General features: G+C 31.6%; 1 protein-coding gene across 4 annotated transcripts in view; it reads left to right on the top strand.

The window, feature by feature from the left end:
- Positions 1–321: 321 nt before the first annotated feature.
- LOC118197409 (uncharacterized) overlaps positions 322–13,434 on the top strand; it is a 99,934-nt gene continuing 86,821 nt past the window's right edge. For all 4 annotated transcript variants that reach the window (XM_085816905.1, XM_085816904.1, XM_085816903.1 and 1 more), the window contains exon 1: positions 322–477. The gene's annotated coding sequence lies outside the window, so the exon portion shown is untranslated. The remainder of the gene's footprint in view (positions 478–13,434) is intronic.

The following is a 13,434-nucleotide window of genomic DNA, read 5'->3' as shown; positions in this document are numbered from 1 at the left end:
AACGTAAGATAAGCAGTTAGAAAGATCTGCGTATATCGCGATCTCAGATCTTTATAAATATAGTGGACTTTTTACTCAGATGTTGGAAAATATAACTGTACTTGTTTTTGTTAAGATGGTAAAAACAGTACACTACTTATTATTTCCTATTAAAGCATATAAGACGTGCGTATGTATTTTTCATTCTTTACAATAAGCTACCACTGTTTAACTTATTTGAGGAAGATAAAAGCGGAACAAGATTCCCCCCCCCCTTCATCAAATATCAGCGAAATTCGAGACTCAGGTGCAGTGTCTTTTATCGGCAGGTGTTCGCCTTCCATGCGGGAAAATAGTTGGTGACGTTACCCACGACTTACCAGTAGCAGTTTTATCATCAGATGTACTTTGGGATATGAGAGAAAACTTACGTCCTTCATATTTCTCGAAACGTGGATCCAATCTTGATTCAAATGGCATTATAGATTTCGGACTGTGGTAAGTGTTAACTCTTTGGTTCAATATACATGAGTTGCGTCCAGCAGAAAGGTTGAATTGCTAATTTTTTATGCTAATTTATTTTACTTTGAAGATCAGATGATATGTGGCAAACATTTAAAATCTCAAAAACTATTAAGTTAAATAACAAATATTTTTTGTGCTTATATCGAAACAAGACTTACTGATATGTATTTGCTGTTGGCAAACTTCGTAATTCAGTCTGATAAACTTTTATACTGCAGACCAAATTTGTGTTCAAGTAGATTTCGAAGCACAGCAGTTTTTATCTTTGCAGTTATTCAAATAGGATTTGAACGTATTATTCATTTTAAACAAAAACAAATACCTAGAATTTCTATATTTGTCTACATGATGTACAAATATATCCTAAATAAAAAGTACATGAAATAGTTTTAAATTCCAAAGAAACATTTTCCACCTCCAAAAGCAAACTCATTTTTTTTATAAGAATATCTCTTTCTTTATGAAATATGACTATATTATTCCTTAAGAAATATTTCTAACTGTGTAATTAGATTAATATTTGATTAAAGAATATATTAACAGGCAATAGAAATATTTCTCCAAAAAAAGGGGAATTTACTTTGCCTTAGTAGACTTTCTTAGAATCAATCTTTAAAGCAAAACTAATCTGAAATCTAAGAAATGAGTTCCCTTAAAGATTCTCTAGAAACCTGATGAACATATCAATTTTTTTGTTTTAAATATTACAAATATTAACGTCATTTACAAGTACCTGAATGGATGTTTGAAGCTAAGCAATGAATATTTTCCGAGTTGATCTTTACATTATGGTAACTTGGCGTTTTTTTGGCGAAAATTTGCCGACTAACTCTCCTACAGCAACCCTCTATTTTTTTTTCCCGCCGCCATTTTGTCTTCACGAAGTAAAGACATGTTTCTTTTCTTTTTATCTACTGAACACTTCTTCCAACAATCTACTAGCCGAATTACACTTATGCTAGAAATTTTATCTAACAAAACTGCTTAATCATGACAAATATTCACTGCAAAATTGGGAAAAAGTGCACAATACCATACTCCTTACGCGTTTTTCAAAATAACACATACACATAAACCATGTACACGCCGACTTATTTTTACTTAAAAAAACATCCCAGAATTGCACAAAAATGGCATTGCGCACACTCTTCACTATATCCATGTACACTGCTTTTTTCTCATAAATTAGAAAAATTTCACGAAAATACATGACAATTTTCTCAATCTTTAAACCCGGTAAAAAGAACATATATGAAATTACCTGATCGCGAAAAAGTATTTACCCTTTCCAAATATGAACATTTCCACATATAAAATAAATAAAATATCCAAAAACTTTTACCTCTAAATCATCTATTACATTATACACGTCACCAACGAATTCATACCGCAAGCATTACAAATACTTAGTATCAAATATTTAAATTATTTCCATGCACGTTTACTTCAACTTAAACGTGTACCAAATTCCTACAAACATAAAATTCACAAAATAACTATCATTTAATTAAAATATCACTAAACCATGTACACGCCGACTTATTTTTACTTAAAAAAACATCTCAGAATTGCACAAAAATGGCATTGCGCACACTCTTCACTATATCCATGTACACTGCTTTTTTCTCATATATTAGAAAAAATTCACGAAAATACATGACAATTTTCTCAATCTTTAAACCCGGTAAAAAGAACATATATGAAATTACCTGATCGCGAAAAAGTAATGAACATTTCCACATATAAAATAAATAAAATATCCAAAAACTTTTACCTCTAAATCATCTATTACATTATACACGTCACCAACGAATTCATACCGCAACCATTACAAATACTTAGTGTCAGATATTTAAATTATTTCCATGCACGTTTACTTCAACTAAAACGTATACCAAATTCCTACAAACATAAAATTCACAAAATAACTATCATTTAATTAAAATATAATTAAATTCAAAAACATTACTTAAAATATAAATGAGCACATACATTAAATTAATACATACATAAATACCCATTTCGAATTCACTTTGGTTACGGCCATGGGATCCAAAAATTCACGAACACTGTTTCACACAAGACAGAATAAAGCCAAATACAAAATTTCCAGATTTTTTTCCCGATTTCCCCCCTTTTCCGATTAAAGAACCTTAATTCGTCCATTAATATCACATGACATATCCCATGATCTCTCATTTCCCTCACACAAAATAATGCGTAATCGGAACTGAGTACTGCTCACATTATTACCAAAGTGCCAGGTAGTAACCTTTATCGCCTCCAAAATGTCGCCAAACTACCAGTTACCATATTGTAAAGATCAACCATTTTCCGTTTTTAAACCTAACAACGTAGGTTACCTTTTAACAAATATCTGAAAAAACCATATTGATAGTAATTACCTACCTGAACCTTTTTTCTCGTGATGGTGCTATCCGCAGAGCAGCTGCTGCTGAAATTCTTCAGTGTGCTGGGCTATTCAGATACTAAAGGGTAGTGCTTTGACCTTAAATTCCGCGGTTTGTCGCTCTGTTTCTTTTCAACTGAGAAAAATTTCCAAAAAAATTTCACCTTCAATCCCACTTGCTCTGCTACATGTTCGAAGAATTTCTGAATCCATTGAGTGAGCTTTCAGGAAGGCTGCTATCAAAATGTAATAATCTCATTCTGTCTACAATAATGTTGTATCGAAGTTCTTAGCAACCAAAGATTTTTATCAAATATACATAAAATGATACTGTCATTCATTCATTTGGCCTGCTAATTTCATTTCATATATATCAAATATTGTATGAAATGAATCCACTTATCATGTGATGAAACTTTTTTCGCCTAATTTATTGGTAAGAAATGTACAAGTATCAACTCACCTTACTGAAGAGATCCAAATCCGGAGATTTTTCTAGACATTACTCTGTTCCTCAGCATAGTTCCATTACTTTTATAATATATATATTATCAGCGGAATTCTTTACATATATATATGCAAACACATATTATTTTAGTTTACGTCAGTGTTTTTCTACTAAAAAAAGTGCTCTGAAAGCACGCAGGAGGAAAAACAACAGAATACGTTTCACTGCAAGCTTTAAAGTGAATTATGATGAAACAATAAATTGTATTTTTAAAAAATAGTAATTCCTAAAGCTTTTTTTTAACAGAAGCATATTATCAAGAGGAAAATTTAAGAAATCAATTTTATTTCAGTAACTTCAAATAGTTATTATAATAATTAATTTTAAGCAAATTCAGTCATTAATTACTTCCATAAAGATGAACACTTTTCATTTAAAATCGCTGCCCTTTTTTCCTTTTTTAATTAATACAGACTTTATGTTTCAGTTCTCTTTTTAAAAGACAATATTTTATTTCTTAAATAAAACAACATGCTTAATTACTGTATTTTACGTGGCATAAAATGTTATTGATATTATTTACTACAAAATAATTGCTCCAAATTCTGTCACTGTTTATAAGTGAATATGTGTAAATTAGTTGAGGTTGAAGGAGTAAGTAAACAGCTAAAACTTCTTATTTTTTGTGTATAGTATATGTATATTGTGCCTGTATGTATTGCCATGAAAGACACAAACTGGAGAATGTTGATATTCTCCGGGCGAATATCAGCACATACCAAACACGTCGGTAAAGACCGAAAAATATTTGGTTTTATTCTTATACATTCGGACTATCACCACTGTATATCGACAACCACAAATATGCTTTGGTGGACGCCGAAGTGAAAAGGCGAGAAGATAGAGAGACGTTGGTAAAAACAAGGGTTCTCTTGTGCAATTCAAAGGGTCGTAACAGTTTAAGTTGTCGCAATAAATAAGACCGTAAAACGTCAATCACATGACTAAGTAAGTTTATTACCGGTGTTATTTTCTTTTCTCATTTATAATGTACTGTTTGTTTTAAGTTCAACAGTTTATTTACATGTACTTGAGCTTTCTCCTATTTTGACCCACATCATAATATGTTTTAATAATAAAGTGTGATTTAAAAACGTAACAAAAATAGCTTTATACAACACTCACCATCAGTGCATGGTGAATGTCGGCATTTGCCGTTGTATGTGAGAAATAAGGATATTTAGCAAATATTTTGGACGTACATCGAGCGACTATATGAATGTTGACATTCACTTCAGAATGTCGACATTTTCCAGATTTCGGTTTATCACGGTAACATATATATGTTACCGTGATAAACCGATACCGTGATAAACATATATATATAATATATATATATATATGTTTGTACTTTGAATTTAGCAAATATTCTCTCATTCATATAAAGCTAATTTAAATTTTAAATTATGAAAATTCAATTGTATACAAATAAAAGCTTAATTATTGCTGCAAACTAATTTGCAATATACTTCAAATTCAGAAAGCATATGTAAATTAAGTGTAACAAGCTAGGTAGTAAGTACAATACTGAAAGACCAAGTGGTCTAAAAAATTTTTTGCGCAATATGCTGCAAAATTAAGGAAATGAGAAATTGTAGAAAGCTCGCCAAAAAGTTACCAGGAGCTGTGGCTGCAAGAAGTTCAACACATTTTTTAAAAAACAATGTCACTGAAGGGTGAAAAATTATGCTACACGCGAAATAGAATGCAAAATATATTAAACACAGTAAAATACTAATCGTTGGAAACTAGTAATGGCAAAAAATACAGTAAAATACCTATCGATGTGATAAGAGAAAAGTTAAAACATATAAAAAACCAATCGATGGAACAAGTTAAAACATAAAACAAACAAAAACATATAAAAATATAAAGCAGAAAATGGTAAATTAGCTTAATTTGAAGTCCAACCTGGCTTTTCAAGGGAAATTTCTAGTTAAACGTCGAACTAAGCTAACTCCATTACGCGTTTCACCGAAACAGACAATTGAAACTTTTGCGTTACAAAATTTTTAATTAATTAGATGAATTGTCTTAAAAAATTTTTTTAGTCTCAATTCTCTGTTCCAATTTCCCGACGCGTCCGCACATAATGACACATTAAGGTGTTAAAAGATGTAAATGCAATTCCGATGCACAGCAATAATTAAGATAAAAATAAATAGCAGTCTGCTATTAGTCAAAATATACAAGAACTTACAGGCTGGACCTGCAAGCTTAAAGAATTAAACCTTTATAAATTTTAGAAATCTGAAATTAAATTTAAATGAAAACAAACACAGTGGGTCTTGCTAAGACCAAGAAAAATTTTTTTTTGGTAAAAGAAACATTAAAACCAGACCTGTGGCTATGCAGAGTTCTCCATCGTGAAGCAAAGTAGAAAAGGGGTTGTAATTCCCCTCTTTGACCTTTGACGCTCTCCCACTCGTCGTGTGACGTAAGTAGGGGGAACAATGTCACTTTGCAACAGCCAATGTGATTAGACTGTCCGTTGGCTGGAACTCGTCCCTAGTATTCAAAGGGGGGGGTTGGAAGACTCGGAAAGACGTGGACAGATTTCAAAATGGCGTCAGTCAAGTTGTTTGAAGAAAAAAAAAAAAAAAACTGTTACTGAAAGTGAAAATGGCTAATTCAGCTAAAATTACTTAACATGGCCACAAAAGTAAGGTAAAATGGAAAAAACAGTCATTTGTTAATAAAAGTCGTAATTCTTCAAGCTGGAGGGCGATCAAGCTACAATGAAAAACGAAAAGGCCCGATTTGTTAATAAAAGTAGTAAAATTGGCCCTCAAAGTAATTTAAAACTATTTAAACAATAGTATTAAAAGTATTGTGCCAAAATTTTTTGGAGGAAAGAAAATGTAGTGACAAGAATTATTTGTACATTTTTACATTAGATTCTCAGAATCAGCCATCCACTTTATACCGTCCCATTGGGCTTTAAGCATAAAATATCATTATCTAACTCAAAAATTCTAAAAATTGGTAAGGCTAATGCCAGCTTTTTTTAAGGTATTTTTAATTATTTTTTGAGGAATTAGGTTATTTTTCAAAATAGTTACGAAGTATAGTATTTCTTCTTGAAGGTGTTTTGTAGTATTGCAGATTCTTTGTATTCTGAGTAGCTGTGAATAAATTGTGTTAAGGATGACTCTTTTGGAAATATTTGAATTCCAGTTGGTTAATTTTAGTGTTGAAAAATTAAATTTTCTTCTTTTGTCGTAAACTTTAATAAAATTGTAATCAATAATATGTAAATCAAGGTAGACTACATTATGTTGCACTGTATTTGTATTATTTAGTTTTAAACATGTAGGGTAGATATTAGCAACTTCTAATTTGTTGTAGTTGTTAAATGCAATGACATCATCAATATATCGATAGATGTGTTGGTAAAATTTATGTTCTTCTTTACTGAGTGAACGGACAAAAATTAATTCTTTTGTAAAAAGGAATAATTCACAGACAGAACTTGAAAAATTGCCTTCCATTGGAATTCCCTGTATTTGTTTAAAGATGCTATTGTTAAATTGAATAAAATTATTGAATAGCACGCTTGAGAGAAAAAGTTGCCATTTTTCGTTGCTTATTATTGTAGAAATTTGCGGAAATAAATCTGGAAGAGCAAGTAAGCTTGTAAATATTTCTTCAAGTGGTAAAGTAGTATAGAGATTTTCAAAGTCGTAGTATTGGATATGGTCTATTTTAAGTGAATTTACAGTTTTCAGAACTTGTTCGTTACTTGAAATCATGAAGTTGCAATGCAAATCCTTAAAATCATAGTTATTAATTAGGTCACGTATTAGGCGAAGTTTATTGTTTTTAAAGCAAAAGTGGTCTAGAAAATACTAGTTTAAAATACTATTAAATGCTCACTAAAACGTTTTTCCTTCGTGGTTTTAAATTGTTCTGTTCCTTGGAGATGGTATATGAAACGTTTTCTTATTATAAATTATTGGTTTATATATACAGAGAGAGATATATACAGATATATACAGAGAGAGAGAGATATACAGATATATACAGAGAGAGACACACGCAAAGAATTTATTATAAACTTGAAGGCAATATATGCAGGTGATGATGATGTTGTAAGGATTATGTTAATTTTATTAACAGTTAAATTTTTGAGTTCCTGTCCTGTCAAATTCTTAACTTCCACTTACTACTTCCGGAATTTTAGAATCCTCGTCTGAATACATAATGAGGAAGAGCAGTATTTAACAGCGAAGTTCTACTTGCTGAGTTTTAATCAGAGTTTCTGATTTGCGCGCGTCCGCCTTGTTGCCTGCTCTCTCTCTCAAAGCTGTTATTACGTTCGGCCGTACTCAGGCCCTTGATAGCTTCGCAGTCAATTAGCGTTAAGGAACCAACTCGGTTAAAATCTGGATAGCTTCGGCTATATCTCTTTAGTTTAGATTACTTTTAGTTTATTTTTTAGCCTCTTAAGTTCAAGCCCAAGTGTCGGCTTTTATTGTACACTCCAAAACGGAGCTCTGTTAAATCTTATTTGAATAATAAAGGGTTATTTACCCTTCCAACTTGTTGTTTTTTGTCACACGAACTTAAGCGATTATTCGCTTAGCAGTTCTTAAGATTCTTCCCGTTCAACTGTAAATTAGCTTTTACAGAATGAGGAACTCTGCAATGTATTTATTGAAAGATCTCGATCGAAGACTGAAAAATATAAGTATTATCGAATAAAAATTTCTGGCAAAATCGTATAATCTGAACTTAGAAATATCGTATACTATTTTTAAATGTATTTTTCTTTCAGAATATCGCACGTAAATAAGCTGTGAATCGAAATGTATCTTTCTTATCGGGAAAGTAAAATCATACTTTGACAAAATAAAAACAAACAAAATGTATACAATTTTAAATATTTTAATAATGGAAAAAGATTCCAAACGAATGCTTGAATAAGAGCATATTGTTTCGAATGCTTCTAAATCAAGTTTCTGTCAATAACGGGAAATCTGCCTAAGCAGAAATAAGATATATCAGCTTTAAATACTTTTTTGAGGGAACAGTTAACGTAACAATAAACAAAGATTTTCCGCTTAAAAAAGCTAAAAATTTATCGACTTTTGCCGATATAGTACGTGGCTGAACGCAAAAAATTGTAGAGCCTTATACGAATACTATGTAGTAGGAGATAAATCAAAATACATTGCGAGCTTTGATGAGTATAAATTATCCATAAGTTACGTTTTCCACCAGCAACCTGATTTATGGCACGACACAGACTGACTCCTCACTTCCGTATTAAGCAGGAAATGAAACCAAAGGCTTCTGTTTCGTTATCACTTGCCGGAAAGCTTATGGTCTCCCAAGCCATGGGAGGTGGGCGTTTAATTTTGAATTCTCTAATGCCACACCGCTAAATTTAGCCAGTTGTGGTCATCACTTCCTAGGGCACAGAGACCGTGAAAAGGTGGGCCTACCTATGCACCTGGATATTCGAATCAGCACTCGGGATTTAGGTCCTTTGTTACCCGACGGGCGAAGCCTTATTTCCGCTCCCATGCATTATTAGGAAATGCCACGCTCGTGTTTTTATACCTCCTGAGCCGAGACTGCCAGTACATCAAATGCTCCTGAAAGAGGTAGATGAAGCATAAATTTATTTAAATGATCGCAACAAGAAAAGATTTATTATATATAAAGAGAAGGAGAAAATGTATAAACCTGTTTCGATAAGGCAAAGAAGTTTCAGTTATGTATTTATGATTGATGCAGGATGTTTCCTTCAGCGGAAAATTGAAAATAAGAAAAATATGAGAAAATAGTATTAAAATCATCTCACCATATTATCAGAAAATGTTTTATGTTCGATTTTTAGAGAAGGCCGATTCCTTTATCCTAACAAATTAAAAAAAATAACACTATTCAAAGAAAAGCAACCAGTCATACTTCTAAAGCTACCGCTGCATTTCTTTTCCTTGATGGGCTCTGGAAAATAGTTAAAGAAGAATACAAAACCAAAGATTAACAGGAATTGTCTCCACTCAGGTTTCAGGAATTTATTACAACAAAAATAGTTTTGACATGGCCAGACAAGGGCGAGAGAACATAAATGATACACCACACTTGCTTATCTTATTTTAGAATATAATGAAAAGTTTGATCTTACAGAAGCTAAGCGTGTTTTCTAATTAAACGTGCAATTTTAGAGAACATGTAAAATAACACTAATTAAACTGAATATTAATATTAAAATTAAGTTAAAATTAAAAAATAAATTAAAAATAAGTATGCGCAAATTATATATTTACAAACACTAAAATTAAAAGCTGATGTGGGACACCACATGACTTCCTAATACGACTTATTAAATTATACATATTTTTTGCTGCACTTCACTTAAACTTATTTCCTAAAATTTCACTAGAGACATATTTCTAATCCAATCAATTCAGCTCTTACTTCGTAGCAAGGCAAAAATACGTAAAAACTCAATCTTAATTAAAAACTGTAAACTACAGAAAAACTTAAACCACCAACCACAGTTAAAAAACAATATTTAGAATTAAAATTAGAGTTTCTACGCAGAAGCAAGCAATTTGGGCAGGAAGATAAATTTTCGGTGTACAAAACTGAAACTTAACTTTTGTTCACAGAGGGCACGAAGAGACTGATGTTGAAGCACCAACTGATTTAATTCACTATTCTACTAAGAGTTTCAAATGTAAACAAACGACTACATGGTTAGGCTTAGTACAATTTAAATGACTTTTAAATTGTTGATAATTCTACAGCTACTGCATGCAGATTAAGTAAAGTCATAAAAACACTAACCGGAACATAAGGACAACATAATTCAACCACTTTTAAAGCAAAAAAGGCACAATTTACTAATATATAAGAATAAAAACACTGAGTCACCGAACCGGATAATAGAGTGGGTATACAGGGTGATTCGCTACCAGACCGACAAACTTGTAGGGTGTGGAGGGGATACAGAGACAACTCGGAATCACATAGGAATGCAGGATCGCAAATGCTATAGTTGCGAGCTATACACCATAGCATTAAGGGAAAAAAAAAAAAAAAAAAAAAAAAAAACAGAAACAGCAACACATTAATAGGACAGAAAACAATTTACTGAAAGGTTCTACTGCAATAGGTGCTCGAAATTACGACCAGAGGTTGTCAGGCAGGCCTGACAGTGGCACTGCGTGGAATTCCTTACGTTCCGGAAAATTCCTCCCAGCAGTCTTGCGGTAGATGGCGCTGAACGGAAGGCTGCGTGAACAGCGATCCTGCTGGAAGTCAAGTCGTCATTTGCGATCCGTTTCCCGAGGTTAGTCAGGGCTAAAGGGCTAGTTCATCGAAATCAGCCTATATGCGGTCAAGTCGTAAATTTACAACCACTTTTTTCACGGGGGGGAGCTGAAAAGAAGAGATAATCTTGCTCGGGATCCTGAGAAAATGTGGGGGAGCTTTAAAATCTAACGTCTCTACATTTAGTTTCATACAGAGGAAAATACAAATTGAATTCCTCGAACGAATGCAATTTTGTACCATGAAAATGTATTATTGAACGATAAACTGTAAAGCAAATAACATCTTTTTTTAAAGCCGTAGGAGTAGAAAGACAGATATTTGTTATATATTTTTTTTTATTTCGAATGCTATGTTACATGTATCAAGGCTTAATATCTAAAATCAGAAGTACCGGAAGTACCTATTAAGTTCTAAAATTGGAAGTATTGGAGCCCTATAGAAGACCTCGAGGAAAGAGGTAGAAGAATAAATAAATAAATAAATAAAATGACTCCAAAAACCATTAACAATTTAAAAATTAAATCATTCATTATTAATATAATTAAATAATTAATAGTTAAAGTAATTAAATAATTAAAATTTAATAAAATGCAAAGAGATAAATTAAAATTTAATAAGCAATTTTCAATATAATTTTATTACTAAAAATAAAATTTTCAAGATCACATTTCTTCTGAAATTGTTGTTCAGTTGCATAAAAGTGCCGAAGCCAGCTTATTTAGGGCTGCATCCAGAATTATGAATTATTCTCAAAACTAAGAAGTACCGGAGCCGGTTGCGGTGGGCTCCGGCGCAATTTGATCTCTGACATGTATGCGAAGTAGTCGAGTATCTGAGAAAATAGTCATAACCCAAATGGCTTTCAACCTTTTCACGTCTAAAAAAAAGGACTTTTTCAATTACATTGTGATCGCTGCTTTTTGGTTAACTTCCTAATAACATATAAACAATCGTTGCTTTTATTTGAGACTTATGAATAAAATAACGCAAACTAGACTGCATAAAATTCTTCAGAATGACGTTAAATAATAGTGAAAAATACATCATTGATGCACTTATGGGATTTATATGTAGTAGTTAATACGGAATCCTTAAATTATATGTATAGGTATATATATATATAAACGGAACAAAATATAGAACAAGGTATAAAATAACAAAAGAAAAATATTTTTATTATACAATGCTTATTACCATACGTATATTTATGTAATATCAATATAAATGGTTAGCTAGGTTTCATACATATATAATTTATTTTTATATTTTGTATTTTTTGTATTATATTTAGTACTGTATAGGTATCCGAAGTTTAATTTTACTTGTTCTTCTTTTGGCTTACGACTTTAAGTGAGAATGAAATGTTAGGGCCTTCATAGGGATTAAATTATATACACTCCATTAAGATTTGAACCCCGGATCGACCTACCAGGGTTCGACGACTTTACCGCTCAGCCGCTAGTGAACCACACACACATACACATCCACACATATACATTAAATCATATTTACATGTCGTTTATAAAGTATAATTGAGTGCAATTTAAACATAAAGAGTTAGAAAATATTCTACGGAATTACTTCGCTTCGTAGACTTTTGGTTAAGCTTCACCATATTTCTTAAAGAGAATCTCAGTGCTAGTTCCATTTCCAAGCCGTTTATGTACCTTATTTTTTATGCTTTGAATTATATTTAGAGAATTATTTCACCTGATTATAGCTGAAAATGCAGTTTTTTTAATGAAAAATTTAAGGATAAGAAGAGAATTAAGTCCTTTTCTAATTATTCTTGAAGCATTTAAATTAAAAAAAAGGGCACATTAATAGGGATCACTGAACTAAGGTGCTCGACAGAGGACAGATTAATTAGCTACTAAATTTTGATTTTCATTGAGTAAAAATGAATTCATCTGCATTATATAAGAAAGTAAATGTCAAAAAATGTTTTTTATATTCTCGCAGTCATAATATTTTTCTTAAATATTCGGATAATTCATATTCAAATATTCCAATCCATTATAATAAGTAATAAATCGATATAGTAAATAAATAATTAAAATCAATTAAATGGAATTTTAACTTCAAAACTTTTCGCATTCTATATAATTTGTCTCTATTCTAGTACCACGTACATCCTTGTATACATTACTGACTTAAGTGAAGCATAGAGGAGAACTCTGTAGCTCCATTCAAGTTTTTATTCCTGATATACTGATACTGAATGAGACCTAAAAACACTTTTCTTTTACAATATATCTCCCCTTGATCCCTAACACACCTGCTTATTTTCCCCTTCCCAATTAACACCAAGGTCTCCCTCTTGACCGCATTCGAGACGCCATTAGTTCATCAGCTTCTCAGGGCTGAAACAAACCGAAAGAAGAGACTGATGACGTATTTGGTTACTCTTGCTCAGTTCTGCTATTCAGTTTCTTAAGCATTTGCTTGAGAATCAAAACGCTTTGAAGAATAGTTTAATAACCAATATGAGCCGAGATTTTAGCTCATGAAATTGCGATATACATGCCTTTATATATGAACTAGTAATGTTGCTACGTCATACTAAATTAAACTCTAATATGTATAAAACGTAAGTAAAGCATGCGTAAACATAACTAATTTTTTAGGTCAGGTGTACCCTAAATGTAGTAAATCTTTTTCATAATCATCTTTTTAAATATATGTAAATAGTAAACCATCGATAACATAGGTAAATTTATAC

Source organism: Stegodyphus dumicola, chromosome 5, assembly GCF_044657685.1.
Source record: "Stegodyphus dumicola isolate Sdum_Otavi_A_Nest chromosome 5, ASM4465768v1".
Classification (NCBI taxonomy): Eukaryota; Metazoa; Arthropoda; class Arachnida; order Araneae; family Eresidae; genus Stegodyphus; species Stegodyphus dumicola.
Note: the sequence above shows the minus strand (reverse complement) of the source record. Positions and strands in the feature narration are given on the sequence as shown.